At 39.8% G+C, this 21,994-nt stretch overlaps 1 long non-coding RNA gene across 1 annotated transcript in view; it reads left to right on the plus strand.

Annotated features, from left to right (window-relative positions):
- The window catches only part of LOC104004883 (uncharacterized), a 146,033-nt gene extending 133,692 nt beyond the window's left edge, over positions 1 to 12,341 (plus strand). The window contains exon 4 of the long non-coding RNA XR_008546178.1: positions 10,907 to 12,341. This is a non-coding gene — a long non-coding RNA (uncharacterized LOC104004883). The remainder of the gene's footprint in view (positions 1 to 10,906) is intronic.
- The last annotated feature ends 9,653 nt before the right edge of the window (positions 12,342 to 21,994 follow it).

Genomic DNA, 21,994 nt, shown 5'->3' on the forward strand with positions numbered 1-21,994 from the left:
GACCTTTTGATCCGCCTGCCTTGGCCTCCCAAACTGCTGGGCTTACAGCCGTGACATGTTTCCTATGTTTTCTAAAACAACAAAAATCTCTTTTGAGTAGCATTTCACTGAGCATTCTAGAACTGCAGAAACTGGCGAAAACATGGCCTCTACATCTTCCTTTTTAGGTTCAGCATAATTGAGATAGGAAGTTGTTCAGATAAGTTTAATGTATAAATCTATAAAAGTAAACAAAAAACGTTCCTTTAACATTCTGAATCCCTCTTGGCTGATTTTTACAGCATCAGTGAACTGATAATGATACATGATTTAATGTTAAATTTTAAAAGAGGTAGGATTCTTTAATTTACTAAAATCAAGAAATGACAACTTATGAGTTTTAACCTATTTTTTGTATGAAATATTCTTCTTTGGAATTTTGGTTTCCCGGGGTTTTTTGCTCTATTTGGTATGCCATTCTTCTTGCAGATGATAATTTGTAATTTAAACCTGTTTTATCTAGTCGTAGAGTTTTTCTTTCATCAAGAGTTCTCAGCCGGATGTGGTGGCTCACGCCTGCAATCCCAACACTTTGGGAGGCTGAGGCAGGTGCATCACTTGAGGTCAGGAGTTCAAGACCAGCCTGGCCAACATGGTGAAACCCCGTCTCCACTAAAAAGACAAAAATTAGCTGGGCATGGTGGTATGTGCCTCTAATCCCAGCTACTCTGGAGGCTGAGGCAGGAGAATAGCTTGAACCCAGGAGGCGGAGGTTGCAGTGAACTGAGATCATGCCTCTGCACTAAATACAGCCTGTGCGACAGTGTAAGACTCCATCTCAAGAAAAAAAAAAGACTTCTCCATTGAAAAATGACTCCATTTTTTTGTAAATGTTTGAATAGGTTAATTAGACCAAAACATTCTTTCTAGTATGACATATATAGACACCATGAAGTTTTTCCCACCAGCTAAGCCTTCACACATTTGCTATTAAACTTGCGGTAGGCCAGTCTTTAGATGTAGCTCAAGGACCTTTCAAAACTTTTGTCCAATTACTATTTTCCTTGTGGCCTAGAAAAGAATTGTAATTAATTCTCCGTCATTTTCAATTTTAATTTCTTTACAGAATACAGGAACTTCAAAGCACTTGTGGAGTGATTTTTGTACAGAATACTTCAGGATCTAAATGCTTTCTTTTATTCTATTCTACATTTTTATAGTTGTCTTTCACATGTCTAGTTCAATATTTTTTTAAAATTTATTCACACATTCAGAAACTCTCCAAAGCATTCAACTTCACAGAAGCATGGTCTGTATTTTGCATTCACTTGTTTTAAATATATGAAATTAAATTAAATAATTGAAATAGAAAATAGACTGGGCGCGGTGGCTCACTCCTGTAATCCCAGCACTTTGGGAGGCCAAAGCGGGCCAATCACGAGGTCAGGAGTTCGAGACCAGCCTGGCCAACATGGTGAAAACCCTTCCCCACTAAAAATACAAAAAATTAGCTGGACGTGGTGACAGGCATCTGTAGCCCTAGCTACTTGGGAGGCTGAGGAAGGAGAATCTCTTGAACCCGGGAGGCAGAGGTTGCAGTGAGCCGAGATTGCTCCACTGCACTCCAGCCCAGGTGACAGAGTGCGACTCCATCACAAAAAAAAAAAAAAAAGGAAATAGTATAAACAGGTTGGGGAACAAACATGACTAAACTGGTAAATGTCAGTTTAGCTGGTGGAAGAGAAGAGTACCATCCTACTCAAGAATAGTCTGCTATATTGTCGGTTAAGTGGAGGGACTCAAGTATTGGTAAAAAAAAAAAAAAATACACATTTAAAAAAAGTTTTTTTATTATACTTTAAGTTATGGGATACATGTGCAGAACAGGCAGCCATGTTACATAGGTATACACGTGCCATGGTGGTTTGCTGCACCCATCAACCCATCATCTACATTAGGTATTTTTGCTAATGCTATCCCTCCCCTAGCCCCCCACCCCCTAACAGGCCCCGGTGTCCCTGTGTCCATGTGTTCTCCTTGTTCAACTCCCACTTATGAATGAGAACATGCAGTGTTTGCTTTTATGTTCTTGTGTTCGTTTGCTGAGAATAATGGTTTCCAGCATCATCCATGTTTCTGCAAAGGACATGAACTCATCCATTTTTACGGCTGCATAGTATTCCATGGTATATATGTGCCCATTTTCTTTATCCAGTGTATCATTGATGGGCATTGATGGGTTGGCTCCAAGTCTTTGCTATTGTGAATAGTGCCACAATAAACATACATGTACATGTGTCCTTATAGTAGAATGATTTATAATCCTTTGGGTATATACCTAGCAATGAGATTGCTGGGTCAAATGGCATTTCTAGTTCTAGACCCTTGAGGAGTTGCCACACTGTCTTCCACAATGGTTGAACTAATTTACACTCCCACCAACAGTGTAAAAGTGTTCCTATTTCTCCACATCCTCTCCAGCATCTGTTGTTTCCTGACTTTTTAATGATCGCCATTCTAACTGGCATGAGATGGTATCTCATTGTGGTTTTGATTTGCATTTCTCTAATGACCAGTGATGATGAGCTTTTTTTCATATGTGTGTTGGCTGCATAAATGTCTTCTTTTGAGAAGTGTCTGCTCATATCCTTTACCCACTTTTTGATGGGGTTGTTTGTTTTTTTCTTGTAAATTTGTTTAAGTTCTTTGTAGATTCTGGATATTAGCTCTTTGTCAGATGAATAGATTACAAAAATTTTCTCCCATTCTATAGGTCGCCTATTCACTGTGATGGTAGTTTCTTTTGCTGTGCAGAAGCTCTTTAGTTTAATTAGATCCCATTTGTCAATTTTGGCTTTGTTGCCATTGCTTTTTGTGTTTTAGTCATGAAGTCCTTGCCCATGCCTATGTCCTGAATGGTATTGCCTAGGTTTTCTTCTAGGGGAAAACCTAAGCAAACTGTTATTGTAAAGGGCCAGACAGTAAGTATTTTAGGCTTTCAGGCCATAAGGCCTTTGGTCTCTGTTACAACTATGTCTGCCATGTTTGTTCCCCAACCTGTTTATGCCAGTTCTTTTTCTATTAAAGCTGTAACTTTTTAAAAATATGTTAATGAAACTGAGTGTTTTTAAATGTTAGTGGCCATTTGTATTTTCTTCTTTTATAAATTGCCAACTGAAATCTTTCATCTTTTTTAATTGCAATGTTAATTTCCTTTTTACTTATCATTTTATAACAGCTTTTACACATGATGTCATATATGTGACTAAGATTTTATCAAACCTCTTTTACTTTAACTACAATTATGGTGTTTTCTGTTATTCAGAAGTTTGAATTGCAATATACTAAAATCTATGATACCTTGTTTTTATACTTTCTGGGTTTTGTAGGAAATTTAGAAATCTCTTCCAAACCTTAATTATAATGTTTCCAATATTTTCTTCTAGTGGGTTTATAGAATTTTTTTTTAGTAAACTTAATTAAATTTTGAATTTATTATGTATATTAGAAGTGAATCAAGGATGAGAACCTATTCTTTTTCCATGCCTCCCCCAAGTTATTTTCCCTAAAAATATTTACTGACTAAGCAAGATTTCTCATTATTTCAAGTATCACCTTTATGACTCCTTCAGTCTCATCACACACATGCAGATATAAGAATTATGGGTTTTGTTTCACTGAGTTGACGAGCTTCCATCTCAACATCAAGGTCTCTTCATTGTAATGGCATTATGTTAAGTGTACACATTTGATGGAGCAAATCTTCCTTCATTATTCTTACTTTTCCAAAAATGTTCTGAGCACTTTAATTAGCTTATTCTTTGAGAGGAATTGAAATTTTTTTTGCTATTTCACTAAAATTTATGATGCCACTACATTGAATATGAAGATTAATTTAGAGATAACTGGCACCTTCATGGTATTGAGATTTTTTTCCATTCAATACAATGTATTTAAATTTTGTTTTGTATCTCTCTAAAGAGTTTTATAATTTTGTTCATATAGGTTGTAAATATGTGTATTTAAGCTAGTATCAAATTATGTCCTATCTTTAATATTGTTATAATCAGGAATTCTTTCACACTTACTATGTAATTATTGTCATATGTGAAAGTTATTAATTTGTAAATATTTTGTGGCCAGGAAATTTACAATTACCAAAGCTTTATAAAGCAATTTCAGTTGACCTTTTTTGGATTTCTAGATTGATAATTTTCCATCAGAAAATAATGATAAATTTGCCTCCTACATGTCAATACTTCTATCTCTTAATTTTGTCTGTTTAATCATCTAGTTTGTACTTCTTCAGTCCTGAAAATGGCAGAGAAGGGAAATAAAAAGATAAATATAAAAAAATTGGGGAATAAATAGGAAGGTATAAAAAATAGTCTATAAAGATTCAACGTCTTGTTAACTGTGGTCTGAAAAAGATAATAGAGCACATGGGAGGGAAATCTAAATATATAATAAAAGGCTCACTGAGCTAAAGGAAGACTGACTCCCATCCCACCACACTCCCACCCATCACCATAGGCTAGGAATGTGTCCCCTCTCCTGCTGACTTTGAAGCTCATCATAGCATTTGCCTTGAATATAGGCAGAAATGATAGTAACCTATTCCATTCCAAAGTCTACAGAAGCATCACATGTTTTTATTCACCGTTTTGAACTTCTAACTATTTGGTGAGAAAGACATACTCCAGGTATCAAGGCCACTTCAGCCTGCGCTCCGGAATGAAGACACATGAAGCACAGGACCCAGCCTGGAGGTGGGAGATGAGCAGGGAGATGAACAGCAGAGTTCAGCTGACTCTCAGGAAAGTCAGAAACCTATGAGCTCATCAGATATCAATGCTTTTGGTTCTTGTACGATATTGTTGGAGTTTACTGTAGTATTGCAGCAAAAACTAATATACATAGTATTACAGGAAAAAAATTAAACAGAAAAAAGCATATTTTGATTGAAGTTAGCAAACTTCAAGTATAAAGAAGTTTCTTTTTTCCAGAAAACAGTTTCTAGACTAGGATTACTAATAAAGGAAATTAAATTGTGCTGATTTTAGATAACTCTTCAGCAATATTAGAAATGAGCATACAATATTTTAAAAATCTGCAAAGATTTGAAAGGAAGGTTGTAAGACCCAAATTTTTTAACTGGCAATGTCACTATACATCAAGACAACAACAATGAAATGATCCTCATCATAAAAGATCTTAAAAACTAGAACATTTGTGATCCTGAATACGTGCTTAAAATAACCACCATGAGAGTGAACAGGCAACCTACAGAATAGGAGAAAATTTTTGCAACCTACTCATCTGACAAAGGGCTAATATCCAGAATCTACAATGAACTCAGATAAATTTACAAGAAAAAAAACAAACAACCCCATCAAAAAGTGGGCGAAGGATATGAACAGACACTTCTCAAAAGAAGACATTCATGCAGCCAAAAAACACATGAAAAAATGCTCATCATCACTGGCCATCAGATAAATGCAAATCAAAACCACAATGAGATACCATCTCACACCAGTTAGAATGGTGATCATTAAAAAGTCAGGAAACAACAGGTGCTGGAGAGGATGTGGAGAAATAGGAACACTTTTACACTGTTGGTGGGACTGCAAACTAGTTCAATCATTGTGGAAGTCGGTGTGGCGATTCTTCAGGGATCTAGAACTAGAAATACCATTTGACCCAGCCATCCCATTACTGGGTATATACTCAAAGGATTATAAATCATGCTGCTATAAAGACACACGCATATGTATGTTTATTACGGCACTATTTACAATAGCAAAGACTTGGAACCAACCCAAATGTCCAACAATGATAGACTGGATTAAGAAAATGTGGCACATATACACCATGGAATACTATGCAGCCATAAAAAAGGATGAGTTAATGTCCTTTGTAGGGACATGGAAGAAGCTGGAAACCATCATTCTCAGCCAAATTATCACAAGGACAAAAAACCAAACACCGCATGTTCTCATAGGTGGGAACTGAACAAAGAGAACACATGGACACAGGAAGGGGAACATCACACACCAGGGACTGTTGTGGGGAGGGGGGAGAGGGGGAGGGATAGCATTAGGAGATATACCTAATGCTAAATGACGAGTGAATTGGTGCAGCACACCAACATGGCACATGTATACATATGTAACAAACCTGCATGTTGTGCACATGTACCCTAAAACTTGAAGTATAATAATAGAAAAAATAAGTTAATTAAAAAAAGTATCAAACTAAAGATGTCAAAAGTGAGGAATCTATGGTGTATAAAGAGAGGTATTGAATATGAAATCAGTTTAAACTTGGTGTCAAGTCAAAATAGATATTTTCAAAAGAAAAACTGCTTAATGTAAAATACCACTTATTGAAGTGTTATTGTTGAGGTTCACATTCATCCCCTAGTATCAATCCAATATAAAGTATTTGCCTCTAACTTTGTTTTTTTCATTTTGGGGTTTGCAGTGAGAGCAGTTAGGAAAAACTTACTCATTTCTCTAAATACACTGAATAATTATATTAATATTTTCCAAGATTTTGTGTGGATATTTTTCATGATTGCCCTTTACATATAAAACATTGATTTTTAAATTGGATCATTTCTCCTATAATTTAATAACTTAAAACCAATGCCTAGTTTCTGTGTTTTCATCTTGTCATCTAATGCAGAGATGGATATGACAACATGAGGCATTTTAGTGAGAATTAAATTGGAAAATGTGTGTGTAAAAATAACAACAATGAAGGAGCTCAAAAACTGTGACTTGTGTCTGAATGCATAATTTAATCAATATAGCAGTCCTCCCCAACATAGAAAAACACTCACTAAATATCCTTCTGACTCCACAGACCACAATTCCTTAGAGAACTGGAGCACTGTCTTTGCATCTTTGTCTGTCCAGGTCCAAGACAGTGCTTGGCAGCCAACCACCATTCAGGAGATCCATGTTGAATGCAGGCAGAAAAGGATTTAATCTCTTCCCCAGCTCCTCAGGAAGAGAGCTTGCTTAGAAAATATATTTCTAGTACACATTTGTTTCATATTAGTCTCTCACCAAGTCTGTGCAACTGTGGGATCCCGGAGACACAGAAGGTCAAGTCCTTCTTGCTATTTACTGACTTGCCTGTCCAACAGTTCCCATCATGATAGTCTTTCCTGGAAAATATTTAGGAAGACTAAAGCTTTTCTTAGTCATCTATGTAAACACTCTCGGAACATTTAATACGTGGCTGACACCATGCTAGACATTTTCACAACGATTATCTCATTTAATTTGCACTGTGATTTTTAAGTTGGATAGTATCAACCATATTTTACAGATGAGAAATGAAGATTTAAACATGTTAAGTTATTTGCCCACAGCTAATAAATGTCAGAGCACCGTTCTTGAGTCCCAGTCTCTCTGACGCCATATCCAGGTCTCATTCCACTCCATTACGGCGCCTAACAAAGAACAACTTAGGAAAATATTGTCTTTCTGTTTCCCTTTCTCTCTTCTGTCCTTTCTCCAAACATTGCTCATACAATGGAATGGAATTCTAAGGAGAGAGAAATAAATTCTTTTCTTTTGGAACTCCTTTTCCTTTGGATTTGTTCCCGGTTCTTGTGTGAACCATGGTTCAACTTCCACATCCTCTCTTTGACCCTAACTTCCTCTCAGATCCCTTTTCCAACAATCCTCTCCCACCCCATGTGATGAATCACCTGGCTTGCCTCAAGACAGAGAATAACAGACTCCAACCACCCCATCATTGCCTATGGTTCCAGCTAGCCATATATGCAGCCCTACATGCCTTATTTGGGTGAGTGGATCTAAGACGGTAATAGGTTTCTAATTGTTTTAGTATGTACGTCATTCAGCAGAATAAACTGGTCATACTTACTAGTATTAATTTATTCATTCATTTATTCACTAAATGTTCACTGTTAATAAAGCATTCTGTTAGACACAAGGAACTCAAAGGTAAATACATTATATTCTCTGCATAGTAGGATACTAAAAACTTGTAGGAGGTGCAAATGAGTAAGCATTACACAATAATGTGGTAAATTATGTGAGAGGTAGATAGGGTATAGTAGTGTAAGCCTTATATGCTTTGAGATATATTAACCAGAATTGGAAGCCTAGCTTTCACACTTACTTGGAAGTATGCTCTCATGCAAGTCTCTTAGTCTTTTTGAATTCCATTTTCCTCATCTGTAAAACTGGAATAAGAATTTCTACCCATATTGCCATTATGAAGATTAAATGAAATGACAGAGAACATGGCCAGAGAAAAAGAACCCAATATAACCCATATCCTATCCCATTAGAGAAGAGGAGTAATGATAATAAAGTATAATTTTTCTCAAAATGAAGCCCAAGTTGAGAAACCAAAAGACAGTAATTTTTGAGACTGAATTACACAAAAATTGAACTAACGTTAGACTTTTGTGTTTGATCAAGTAAGACCTAAAATAACTACAATATTTGATATGGTTTTGCTGTGTCCCCACCCCAATATCATCTTGAACTGTACTTCCCATAATTCCCACATGTTGTGGGAAGGACCTGGTGGGAGATAATTGAATCATGGGGGTCTCAAGTTATCTATTGGTCTTATAAGGGGTTTTCCCTTTTGCTTGGCTTTCATCCTCTCTTGCTTGTCCCCAGGTAAGATGTACCTTTTGCCTTCCACCATGATTGTGAGGCCTTCCCAGCCACATGGGACTGTGATTCGATTAAACCTATTTTTCTTTATACATTACCCAGTCTCAGGTATGTCCTTATTAGCAGCATGTGACAGACTAACACACTAAATTGCTACTGGTGGCACTGCTGTAAAGATACCCAAAAATGTGGAAGCAACTTTGGAACTGGGTAACGGATAGAGGTTGAGACAGTTTGGAGGGCTCAGAAGAGAAGACAGAAAAATGTGGGAACGTTTGGAACTTCCTAGAGACTTGGCGGGCTCAGAGGAAGAAAGGAAAATGTTGGGAAGTTTAGAACTTCCTAGAGACTTGTTGAATGGCTTTGACCAAAATGCTGATAATGATATGGACAATGAAATCCAGGCTGAGGTGGGCTCAGATGGAGATGAGGAACTTGCTGGGAATGGGAGAAATGGTGACTCTTGCTATGTTTTAGCAAACAGACTGGTGGCATTTTGCTCCCACCCTAAAGATCTGTGGAACTTTGAACTTGAGGGAGATGATTTAGGGCATCTGGCAGAAGAAATTTCTAAGCAGCAAAGCATTCAAGAGGTGACTTGAGTGCTGTTAAAAAGCATTCAGTTTAAAAGGGAAACAGAGCATAAAAGTTTGGAAATTTTGCAGCCTAACAATGTAATAGGAAAGAAAAACCCATTTTCTGAGGAGAAATTCAAGCTGGCTGCAAAAATTTGCATGATTAATGAGGAACTAAATGCTAATCGCCAAGACAATAGGGAAAATGTCTCCAGGGCATGTCAGAGGGCTTCTTCACAGCAGCCCTTCCCATCACAGGCCCAGAGTCCTAGGAGGAAAAAATTGTTTTGTGGGCAGGGCCTAGGGCCCACCTGCTGTGTGCAGCCTAGGGATTTGGTGTCCTGTGTCCCAGCCACTCTAGCCATGGCTACAAGGAGCCAAAGTACAGCTCAGGCTGTGGCTTCAGAGGGTGCAAGCCCCAAGCCTTGGCAGCTCCCATGTGGTGTTGAGCCTGTGGGTGCACAGAAGCCAAGAATTGAGGTTTGGGAACTTCCACCTAGATTTCAGAGGTTGTACAGAAATGCCTGAATGCCCAGGCAGAAGTTTGCTGCAGGTGAAGAGCCCTCATGGAGAACCTCTGCTAGAGCAGTGCAGAAGGGAAATGTGGGATTGGAGACCCCACACAGCGTCCCCACTGGGGCACTGCCTAATGGAGCTGTGAGAAGAGGGCCACCATCCTCTAGACCCCAGAATGGTAGATCCATTGACAGCCTGCACTGTGCACCTGGAAAAGCTGCAAACACTCAATGCCAGCCCATGAAATCAGCCGAGATGGGTGCTGTACTGTACCCTGCAAAGCCGTATGGGCAGAGCTGCCCAAGACCATGGGAACTCACCTTTTGCAATATTGTGACCTGGATGTGAGACATGGAGTCAAAGGAGATTATTTTGGAGCTTTAAGATTTGACTGCCCTACTGGATTTCAGACTTGTGTGGGACCTTTAGCCCTTCATTCTGGCCAATTTCTCCCATTTGAAATGGGTGTGTTTATCCAATGCCTGTACCCCCATTGTATCTAGGAAGTAACTAATACGCTTTTGATTTTACAAGCTCATAGGCAGGAGGGACTTGCCTTGTCTCAGATGAGACTTTGGACTACGGACCTTTGAGTTAATGCTGAAGTAAATTAAGACTTCCGTGGACTGTTGGGAAGTCATGAATGGATTAGAAATGTGAGAACATGAGTTTTTGGGGGGGGGTTAGGGTCAGAATGATATGTTTTGGCTGTGTCCCCACCCAAATCTCATTTTGAATTTTAATTCCCATAATTCCCATGTGTTGTGAGAGGGAGCTGGTGGGAGATAATTGAATCATGGGGGCAGTTTCCTCCATACTGTTCTTGGGGTAGTGAATAAGTCTCATGAGGTTTGTTGGTTTTATAAGGGATTTCCCCTTTCGCTTGGCTTTTATTCTCCCTTGCCTGCCGCCATGTAAGATGTGCCTTTCACCTTCTGCCATGATTGTGAGGCCTCCCAAGCCACGTGGAACTTTGAGTCCATTAAACCTATTTTTTTTATAAATTACCCAGTCTCATATATGTCTTTATTAGCAGCTTGAGAACAGAATAATACAATATTAATAACTAAAAAGTATGTTTGTGTGTGACTACATGTATGTGTTGGCAGGGAGAGGGGATATTTGTAAGGACTCATATTTTTAAATTATTTAAAATTATTTTATCAGATGCCAACACAAGTGCTGAAGAGGATGCTACATGAGAGAAAGATGGATTCGTATGTGGAAAAGCCTTCTAAGGATAAAGTCTACCATATACTGACTTACTTTCGGAGGTAACAAGGGTTGGTGAGATCTCAGTAGCGTCCTTCTCATGAGGAGGTCAGTCTCTTAAACTTCAAGTGGAAAACAGATGAGATGAGGTGACTGTGCTGAATTTGAAATATGTGCCCTAATCCCAATGTTATTTTGTTGTTGCTGTTATGTTTGTTTCAAAAATAATTACAAGGTAATTGCCCTCTGATTTCTGTTACCCACAGAACCTCATCTCTCACCTTACCCCCAGCTTTAATGAGGCTTCTTGTTGGTCAATTCCAATAAGAACTCTCTAAGTCACCTGGGCTGCTCTGAGATCCACCTTACAGTGACTCAGGAATACAGTCAATACAATGGTAGAAAGTGGCCCTGGCAAGGAAAGACTTTAAAACACATAGAACAAATCAGCCCAGAGGCTCTGCCGGCACTGCTACCCTCAACAAGTGGCAATGTGGTGACCTTTAGTAATCCCATGCTTGGTTCCAACTTCTTTCCCTTTATAAGGGATTAATCAAGACATGGCTTCCAGCACTTTCATTGGTATTAATATGTGAAGTTGGGAAGTCAGGTTGGGGGACCTTACTGCCATTAGAAATGGGCTCCAGCCTTCTAGGAATGCCTCTGTCTTTCGCCTACCTAAAGGATCAGCATTGGAGGAAACTTTCTTAATTTGTAATCACTCCCAGTGTATTTGAACTCCCTGGGTGTAAACCCTAGCTTTACCATTTGCTTGACTGTGGCAAAGTTAATTAACCTCTTTGAACTTCATTTTCTTAAACATGAGCTATATGGAGTCATTAGAGTTCACTGAGTTTACCCATGTAAGATTCTGAACATTAGTGCCTGGTACATAAATGCTCAGTTAAGTTGGCTATCAATATTGATATCATGGCTACTAAAATCTTATAAAGCCCTTTAAGCTTTTCTAATCCATGTGTTCACTGCTAATAACCTCATCCTGAACAAGTGCAAATCTAAATTGATGGTGATACTCTTTCCACCCATTCCCAATTCTAACTTCTGACTTCTGCTACCCTGACTACTCTTCCCACAACATTTTCACCTCTCTCCTTATATCTGTTACATAACACTCAGCTCCAACTTCACAATCTGAACGTAAGTTGGTCTTGTGGGTCAGCTCATCCTCAGCCACCTTGGATAATATCTCTCCTTTATGCTACCCAGGGTTTCTTAGCTTTTCCATTCCAGGAGCTCCTTTGACACTGTGGCAAAGCCTATGAAGCCATTCTGAGAATATTTTAAATGTGTAAAACAAAACCAGGAATTTTAAAGGAAAAAATTCTATTGGATTACTCTTATGTATATTAAAATAAAGGTATGACATAGTACTATGTGTGTTTCTTTAACACATTACATTTTTAAAAATCTAACAGTGATTTAATAAATATAATTTTGCAGTTGTGATGAATGTAAATAATATTTTGAGATCTCTACAACAACTGTAACAGAATATAACATATGTGATAGCTATTGATTTTACAGGTACTGCAAATGCAATTCTGGTTTGTTGCCTACATTCCAAAGTAAAGGGCATGCTGAATTTCAGTTGGAGGCTAGTGAAAACAAAGATGGAATTTTTTTCATCCATGGTTACAAACGACTGAATTCCAGCCACAGATTTCTTGGGAGATTCATGGACCCAACATTAACATATCCTAGTCTAGCCCAGCACCTGCCAGAGGCTCCTGCAGTGGCATGTCTGATAAACTCACTCTAGATGTCTGCATGAACAGTCTGTCCCTGTGCCTGGGGGTTCCTTTCTTTGGGGTTATTGTAACATCTTTTCACTATAGATAGAAGTTTCCATGTCTCAATGCTCAGATCAACCCCTGCTTCCTTGGGAAGCCTTACCAGACCACGGTTTCTACCAAGTTCTCTCCCCTCCAATGCCTCTGCCCTACCTCAGAAGATTGCTAGTGGAGTCACGTGTGTGTGAGATTTATTGCTGTATTAGTGACTGCTCAAGTGTTTGCCTTGCCTTACTGGTACATTTGATAAATCTAAACAGTAGACGTCAGTTGAGTTTTCTTTTATCATTTCAGCAAAATCACTTTGCATTTTACCAAGCTTATAAATGATCTCATTTGATTCTAGTAACAAGACTCGGGGTAGGTAGAGCAGTACTATTATCTTTCTCTTACATATGGGGAAAAGACAAGTGACTTTCAAAAGGAAGGAGCTAGTAATGGACAAAATGGGAATGGAATTCCCCTCTCTGCTTCTGACTTTGCATCTGCATCCCCTCCAACAGCACAGACTTGGGCAATAATGGGGGGTTAGTGAATGTCTGTAGTTGATTCTTTTAAGACTTCTCTTCATCATGAACCTCATGAATTGCAGTTGAAGAGATCAATGTATGTGGGAAGAGGAGAAGTTGTTCAAGAAATCACTAATCTCAAATAGGAGTCTTCAAAATAAATTAATCTTCGGAGTTCTTCTCTCATTGTCCATGCAACTCTAGTTCTGAAAATGTTGCAGAGCTGAGTCTGGGTGTCCAGTTAAGGACTGCCAAATATAAAAAGGCAAAGCATGTTACCACCGACAAAGAATCTGAGAACTGTTTCATACAGCATTCTCATGTTAAAGAGGAAGAAACAGAACCCAAGCAGAAGCAATGTAAATTGACAAGTACACTGTGGTCAGTGGCGGAGCAGGACAGGACCCAAGTCTTCAGAGACCCAATGAAATTTTCAGTTTGCTTATTTGAGCACCTAGATTACCTACACAAATCCTGTTCATTTTGAAAGAGATAATCAACAGGGATATTCATGGGTGCCTACTATATGCAAAGACTTTCCCAGACATGCTTGAAAATAAAAAAAGATGTCTCAAATTTGCTCCTTATTATGTTCCCTCTACAAAAATATCCATGTTATATATTTTAAAGCTAAGGCTTGATAAGGCTACATGCAAGTGCTTATGTCTCTATTTCTGCATATGTAGAAAAACATTTATGCATACTTGCTCATATGAATAATCAGAAATGGCTACATCACACATATATACACAGAGATCACTACATTTACATATAAAGTGTTACCTATTTATGAATATATTTATGTGCATGCATACATTTGAATGAGCCTTGCTATGCCTTTATGTAGAAAGGTAATCAGAGCTGTGCATGCATAATGCATGACATGTATGTAATACACAAATCAAATATACACATATGTATACAGAGATGCACATGTTCAGATGCATGCATATATACAGAGATATACATATATGCATATGTATAAAAAGCTAGAGCAATAAATGCACACATTTCAATATATATTTATATGTTAAATACACAGACATGTGAACATGCATATATACATGCTATACTTAGACAATATGTGTGCATAAATCTACATAGACATATACATGAATTACTTGAAAATTCAGTACTGATTCACTTGTTTTTCTTCCTTGTAGCCTTGACATCCTTCATGCCACACCACTTTATCAGTAAACCCTCCAGGATGGAACTATTTACTGAAATGCCAGTACTCCCCCTCATTTTTTAAACTACATGACCTGTTCAGTGCTGTCTGTTCTGGAATGAAAGGCCAATATCCAAGTGTTCAGAAAGACCCGGGAGATGGGACAAAGAGGATGAAGCTGGGGCTGGAAGGCGACTCTGGGAACGGCTCATAAAGATGTCCCACAGAATGACTGAGGCTTTGTTTCATGAATAGGTGTCTCCATTCGGCCTTGATGGCTAACCAGCCAACTGAACAAGTGTAAAGGGCCCAAGAAAGGCCCGTAAAACCCATGACATGAAAGAACAATTTAGGAAAATAACAACTAAGGTAAAAATATCATTTTTATTGCATAAATTGCATGAGGAGTTGTGAAATTAAAACCATTTATTTATAAAAGTTATTTCCTCAAAAAATAAATAATATTAGGTATATCTCCTAATGCTATCCCTCCCCCGCCCCACCCCACAACAGGCCCCAGTGTGTGATGTTCCCCTTCCTGTGTCCATGTGTTCTCATTGTTCAATTCCCACCTATGAGTGAGAACATGCGGTGTTACACCTAATGTTAAATGACGAGTTAATGGGTGCAGCACACCAACATGGCACATGTATACATATGTAACAAACTTGCACATTGTGCACATGTACCCTAAAACTCAAAATATAATAAAAAGATAAATAATATTCAAGGTATGTGGATCACTTTTCCATTTATTTGACAAATAACTACTTGTCACCGACTGTGAGTGGGGAGGCACTGGGAACATAGACAGGAAACTCATCCATGCCCCCAAGGAACTCACTGTCTAGAGGGTTCAAGCAGGTGCGAGGCGGCACAGTGTAAAGAGTACTGTGATGGGTGAGGCAGCTCAAACTCAGGTGTCATGCTCAGAGAAGGGTGCCCTCAAGCTATAAAGGATGAGTAGGAGTTAGCCAAGAAAGACAACAGGAAGGACATCTCAAACAAAAGGAACAGCATGTGCACAGACATAGAGACCATGAGAGATTGAGGCAATATGGGGGAAAACAAACCACTTTTTATGGCTGGAGGAAGGAAGCTGAGGTGAAGGGTGGACCTGCTATGAGACAGGATGGGAGAGAAGACAAGGGTGAGATGGGTAACATTCTAAAGTACTAAGCAGAGGACTTTGCATTTTCTGTTAAAATCAGTGAGAAACCATGGCAGTGCTTCTGTGAGCTGAGAGGTCTCGCTCTGTAATTCTAAAACACCATGACTAGGGAATAGTACACTTTATTTTCTTCCATTTCTCATTAGGTGTCAATTATAATTTAAATTAATTAGATCAGAATTTTATTATATATCTTTGAACTTAGATATATGTGCTACTTAAACCAAAAGAAAGGCATTATTGAAATTCTAGCTTCTTTACAAGAAATGAATGTACACAACTCTCCAGTATTCTACATGTGTGGCACACTGGCATAGTGAAAAGATCGCAGCTTTTGTAATAAAATGATTTCGTTAAGGGCACCAATCAATGCCCCCTCTATATTCAACCATCTTTGCAAGTGTGACATTAGAGCACCTCCCAACTACAAATGGAATCTATTTCTCTGTGCTTGAATCTACACCTTGTGTTGGCCAATAGAACGAGATACACATAACACGGTGGCAATTCCAAACCCAGGGCTATATGCCTAAGCTCTTGTGCGTGGACCCCTGCCATTCCCAGAGAACAAACCCAGGCTGGCATGTGGGAGGCTGAGAGCCACGTGGCGCAGGGAGAAATCATCCAAGCAGAAATCATCCAGGATAACCCTGACCCCAGCCAACCCAGCAGCTGGCCAAACACACAGGAATGAGCTGAGTCCCAATCAGTGGAGCCTGGTCCAGATCAGCAGAACTTCCCACCTCCCCTGTAGACTAGTAAGCAAAAATGAACATTGAGTGTTAATTGGCACTGAGGGTTTGTGGTAGTTTGCTACGCATTATTATTGTGGCACAAGATAATAGACACAAGCTTGGGATCCAAATGACTGATTTAATACCGGACCTTCTGAGCTATGTGTTCTTGTAAAAGTGATTTTGTCTTTCTGAGCCTTGGTTTTATTATCTATAACATGGGGATAATCATACCCACCAGCAGGAGTTTTGTGAGGATTAGAGTGACGTGTAAAATCCCGTTAGTAAGTTCTCAGTAACCGGAAGCTTTAATTATCATTTATGCTGCTCTGGTGTGGGAGTCATCCTATGGTTCTGCCAGTATAGACCTTTCAAAGATATGCTGTCTATTAAGGCCAGCAAAGTAGCACTATGAGGTGAAAGTGGCTTAGGGATCTGAACACCTCTTTAAGCCCGAATTATAAAACTAACAGCTAATTTAAAGCAGGCTTCTAAGGACAACAGAAGTCTCTAAAATCATAATGACTGCATGGCTGGGAGCTAACTGTCTCATCTGAATGGTAAGACCTTTCTCTCTGAGGCTGGGCCCAACCACCATTCTGCATGCCTAGAGACCTCCCCGGTAGAGCACCAGCAATGGTTAGCAACTGGAGAGCCACACTCAGACCACCCAGAAGTCTCAGCTGATGCACTTGGCTGCCTAATTAGGAAATGAACCGACGGGAGCATGACGATCCCACAGCCTGGGCTTGCAGATTGCCCGGACTTTGGCTCTCTGGGCCCCTCCACGGGGGAGGCAATGCCTTTGATCTACAAAGCCCATGTCCACTTTGATCCTGGTCACCTTTGAGGTCACTCTTTCAGCATCTGGCCCTTCCCACCATGGCAGTCACCTGTGCCCTGAAAAAGACTTGTATAATATTTCCAGATGGAGAGAATCTGGGAGAGAAAGAGAGATGCTAGCTGTTTCTGTGGTATAGCCAAAAACGTGGTTTGAAAGACTGCTGAGATGCTCCAAGCATTTTTTTAAAAATATACTTTAGAATCCTGTTAGCAATGGGAAAAGAAGAATTTAAATTCATTAATATCCTACTAGGCGCCGGGCATTGGTACATACATTAGGGAAACAAACCTGGAATCAAAGTTGAACTCCAACACTTGCTGGCTAACATCCGTGAGAAAATCCTTATGCTCTTCAAATCTCAGTTTTGTCATGTAGGAAATAATCATTTTTTAATAATAATAATATAGGTAAAGCACCTGGCATTTACCTACTACTAAACATACTTCTTATAAAACTGCATGATTTAAATATCATTTGCCATTTTCGAGTGCAAGAGATACTCAGGGGCCCAGGATAAGGAAGAGCTGAAGGTGAGATATGAACCCAGAACTTGTAGCCTCTGAGTTCCCTGCAGAGTCTGTTCATGGTACTGTGTAGTGTAAGCTAAGCACTCCCATCCATAGGTTGCTTGGTTCTCCTGGACTCTTCCTCTGTTTGGCTCCTGCATTAGTTCATTCTCACGCTGCTATGAAGAAACACCATAGAATAGGTAATTTATAAAGGAAAGAGGTTTAATTGACTCACAGTTCCACATGGCTGGGAAGGCCTCAGGAAACTTACAATCATATCAGAAGGCACCTCTTCACAGGACTGCAGGAGAGAGTATGAGTGCCAGCAGGAAAAATGCCAGATGCATATAAAACCATCAGATCTTGTGAGAACTCACTCACTATCAGGAGAACAACATGGGGGAAACTTCCCCCACGATTCAATTATCTCTCACCAGGTCCCTCCCAGGACCTGTGAGGATTATGGTGAGTACAACTGAAGACGAGATTTGGCTGGGGACACAGCCAAACCATATCAGCTCCATTGATGAGGTCAATTTGTGAAAGTGACAATGGCAAAAAACAAAGTCCCTAAAATAAACTTAGTATCTATGCTGCGTTTTAGTTATTCCCTATTAAATTCACCTGTAAGCTTTTTTTTTTTTTGGTGGAAGTTAATGTTCCAAATAATTCATTTTTCATTTTTCAGCTTTTCCAATTCTAGCTTTTCCAGGTTTGGGTGGAAATCTTCCTAAAAGGATTTATACGTAACTACTTTTTTCCTGAAGAGAGATTATTGACTATGAGTTTAAACTTTTCTTAATGATGTGGTGTCATTATTATGATTGTCTATTAGACTATTACGACCATCAGTTCAAAACTTCTGCAGTGAGTTGGTTCTGACTCTGCCCACTCTCCCCGCATTCACCCATCAGGTTTGCAGCTCCTTGCCAGTGTTTGCCTCTGCAGCCTTTGTCTGCTTCTATCTGCTACAGTCATGATTCTCAACATCAGTGTGACTATAATGAAACAAGGAGTCTGTTAGCAATGCAGATATCAGAGCCCCACCCGAGAGAAGCTGTGAGTCTGGGGTGAGGCTCAGAACCTCCCAGTTTTAACAAGCTCCCCAAGGATATGTTGCTGCAGGTGGTCTGAGGATCACACTATGAGAAGTATGATGCTATGGGCTGAAAACCAAGTTATTCCATCATTTATCTATTGGACAAATATTTTCCAGGCTAGCTATTAGGTTTGGGACATGCAGAGATGAAATGCACTGACCTCTCTATCCTGGAAGGTTCACAATCTACTGAGCTAACAGCCCTAAAACAAACAAGCGTAGTCCTGGGCCAAGGGCAATAAAAAGTTTACATTTGAAAGAGTGCTTAACCCATCAAGGCTGGCTTCCCTGTGGTCTAGGCTAGAACTGAGCAAGAACCCATGCCACTTATCATTGTAGACTCTGAGGAGAAGGTGGAAATTTATACAGAAAGTGATCAGGAGCAAGTGAAAGGTTTTCATCAGGACAATAGAATGATTAAAGCGCAGTTTTAGAAAAATGAAGTGTCTGTGACCTCCTCATGTCCCTTCACCTGTCTGTGTCCCTGAACACTGAGGTCCTTAATAGAACAGAGCCACTTACTTAGAGGATCTCTTACCCAGGCAGAGGGACAGTCAGGCCCATGAGCTTATGGATCTACACTGGTCAACCACAGTAACCTTAAGAGCTACCAAAGCAAAGCCCTATCCTATTACTACTTGCTAGTTATTGTCTTAAACTTGTCATAATGTATATACATTATTATATAATATCATACGTGTAATAGTGTGTGTGTATGATTTCCAGTGCAACCCCTTTGCCAATCCTATAAATTGGGGATTAGCAGGCCTATTCTAACATATAAGGAAGCAGAGATCCAGAAAGGAGAAAACGCCCTCTAATCACACAGGTAGTAGGTGGCAGAGGCCAAATTCTAGCCCACGCTGTCTGTTCTTCTTCTTAGCACCTGTCTCTCAGAACTAAATCACCCACTGCTATGGAACAAAAGAGCAGATATGAAGATTTCTGAGGAATGGCATCCTGAAAACGAAAACCTCACTTCCTTTACCCCCAGTAGAAGGTGATGGTCATGTTCCTTAGGATGATCATCTAGAGACGTGAGTGTTTCCAAAGCGGCTCCCTCGCTCTGCTTGTCCTCAGGAAGATAGGGAATGGAGCCACGCTACTCAATGCAGTGTTATCCTTCGTCCCCAGGCCAGCTCCCATTGTCACATGGAGTGGAGGTCACCATGATCCACAATTTCATTTAGATGACATTATCCACAAAGGAGTTCCTGGTAGAGAGTCTGGCACCCCAGATCAGGCAAGCAGCAGACAGAGCCAGCATGTCCAGCATCTGCCCAGCCACAAGACTAAAGCTACTCACCCCTGGATCTGTCCTCCCATAGCCTTTCAGGCAGGACAGAGGTTTCCAGACAGGGGCTTTCCAGAAATCTGAGGTGCTCTCAGTCTTCACTGCTGGTTTCTCTCTCCACTCCATCCCCTGTGCTTAAGTTTGCTGGCATTAAGTCCCACACTTCCTAGATAACTTCTGGGACTGCTGAATTGCCTGGACACTGACCCATGTGCCTCCACCTGTCACTCAACTGCCCTTTACCCACCAACTACTTGCTCTTCTGCTTTCTCTTTCTGTAACTGTGAATACTCTTGCTAAATCATTCACAATTATTATTATTGAACAACACCTATGTGCAAGTTTTTTAAATACATTATTTAGTTTAAATCTCAATGCTCTCTGAAGAAAAGCATAATTATGCTCATCATAGAGATGAGAAAACTGAGGCAGAATGATTAAGTGGCTTATTCAAGATCACACAGGTGGCCTGTAGTATATCTGGGATTTGAATGAAAGGTTGTAAGCTAGTGCTCACTGTACCACTGCCCTCTTTGGCTCTTTTGCCAATAGAATATGTGGATTTTCACTTCTTGTGCTCCCATGTACAGATCTTGGAGTTTCAATCCAGCCTTTGGACTCATATCCTTAGATGCCTGTCCCTAGAATAATAATCACCACCCCAGTATTTCTGGGGCACCTATAGAGACTTTAACAAAAAACAAACAGACATCTTTCTGAATCCAGAAGCATGTGAACCCTTTTGTAGTGTGTGTTCCATAAGAAATCATTTGTGTAAGACATTTCATAAGACAAAAACATAGCAACAATAGAAAGGATGTAGAAATGTCAGGTTAAGTTTTTGAAGTTTAAATGTTTATTAATACCATGTGGAAACTAGCTGTTAAATATAACCATGAAGGAAGAAAAAAATCCCCCTGTCTTTCTGCCCTTCAAAGTCTCTCTGTATCACAGCTGTGAAATTTCAAGGGGGGTTGGGGAGGGAGTTTTGTAGAGAAGACATTTCAAAGATGGAATCTCCTGCAGGAATGAGGCAGCATAGTCCCAGGGGGGTTATAGGGAGGCTTTTTTCCTAATTGAATCCTCCTGTTTTTCATGTTCAGCCTGCTTTCGGACCCTCCCTCCCTACTCCCACCCCCAACAATGTCTAAAACCTCTAGAGCACTTGATAAAATACATATTATATTAGGTGGGGTTTTTCCGGTGTTAAAGACACTCACAATTTATAATTAAGAAATCTTTAAAAGCAGCTTTGAAAAGGACAGGCCTAGGCTCAGACACAGTTAAGCAAAGTGGATGTCCCTTGGGGGTGATTTTAAGCTAGATCACTAGATAGCCTCTGGTTATAAATCACTCAAAATCAGTCTACCACCCCCAGATTTTTTATTGTCTAAAGAATCCTTTACTTATTAGAATGTAGCTTGGGTTTACTTATGCTCTCTCTTAAAATTTGAACACCCCAGGAGGTATGAGGAGGCCTCTATTCAATGACACTCCAGTGCAAACTTATTCAATCCTTCAATCCGTGTGCTTCCTTTCTCACACCTAGCTCTGAGCAATCACTTCAAACAACAGGGTTTGATGACAAACAAAGGAGGTGAGCAGGAGGGAGGGAGTGAAGAGGAGCTAAGACGTCAGAAAGAGAAGAAAGTTTCCTGAGAGGAACAGGGTCAAAAGAGTCCGGGGTCGACAGTGGGTAGGTCTTTCTCAGTGTCAGAAGGCAGTCCTTCTGCCATTGCTCTCAGCTGGAATCTCCACTCTGCCACCTCCCCAGGAACTTTGCTCAAACATTGCACTGGGTCCTTCTGGCAGGCTTTCATGTTCTCCTCTGGTTACCATACACTGCCCCCTTCCTTTTGCTAGCCACACTTTTCAAGGTTTCCATATCCTCTGTGGACGCT

The sequence above is a fragment of the Pan troglodytes genome, chromosome 12, assembly GCF_028858775.2.
Source record: "Pan troglodytes isolate AG18354 chromosome 12, NHGRI_mPanTro3-v2.0_pri, whole genome shotgun sequence".
In the NCBI taxonomy this organism is placed as follows: Eukaryota; Metazoa; Chordata; class Mammalia; order Primates; family Hominidae; genus Pan; species Pan troglodytes.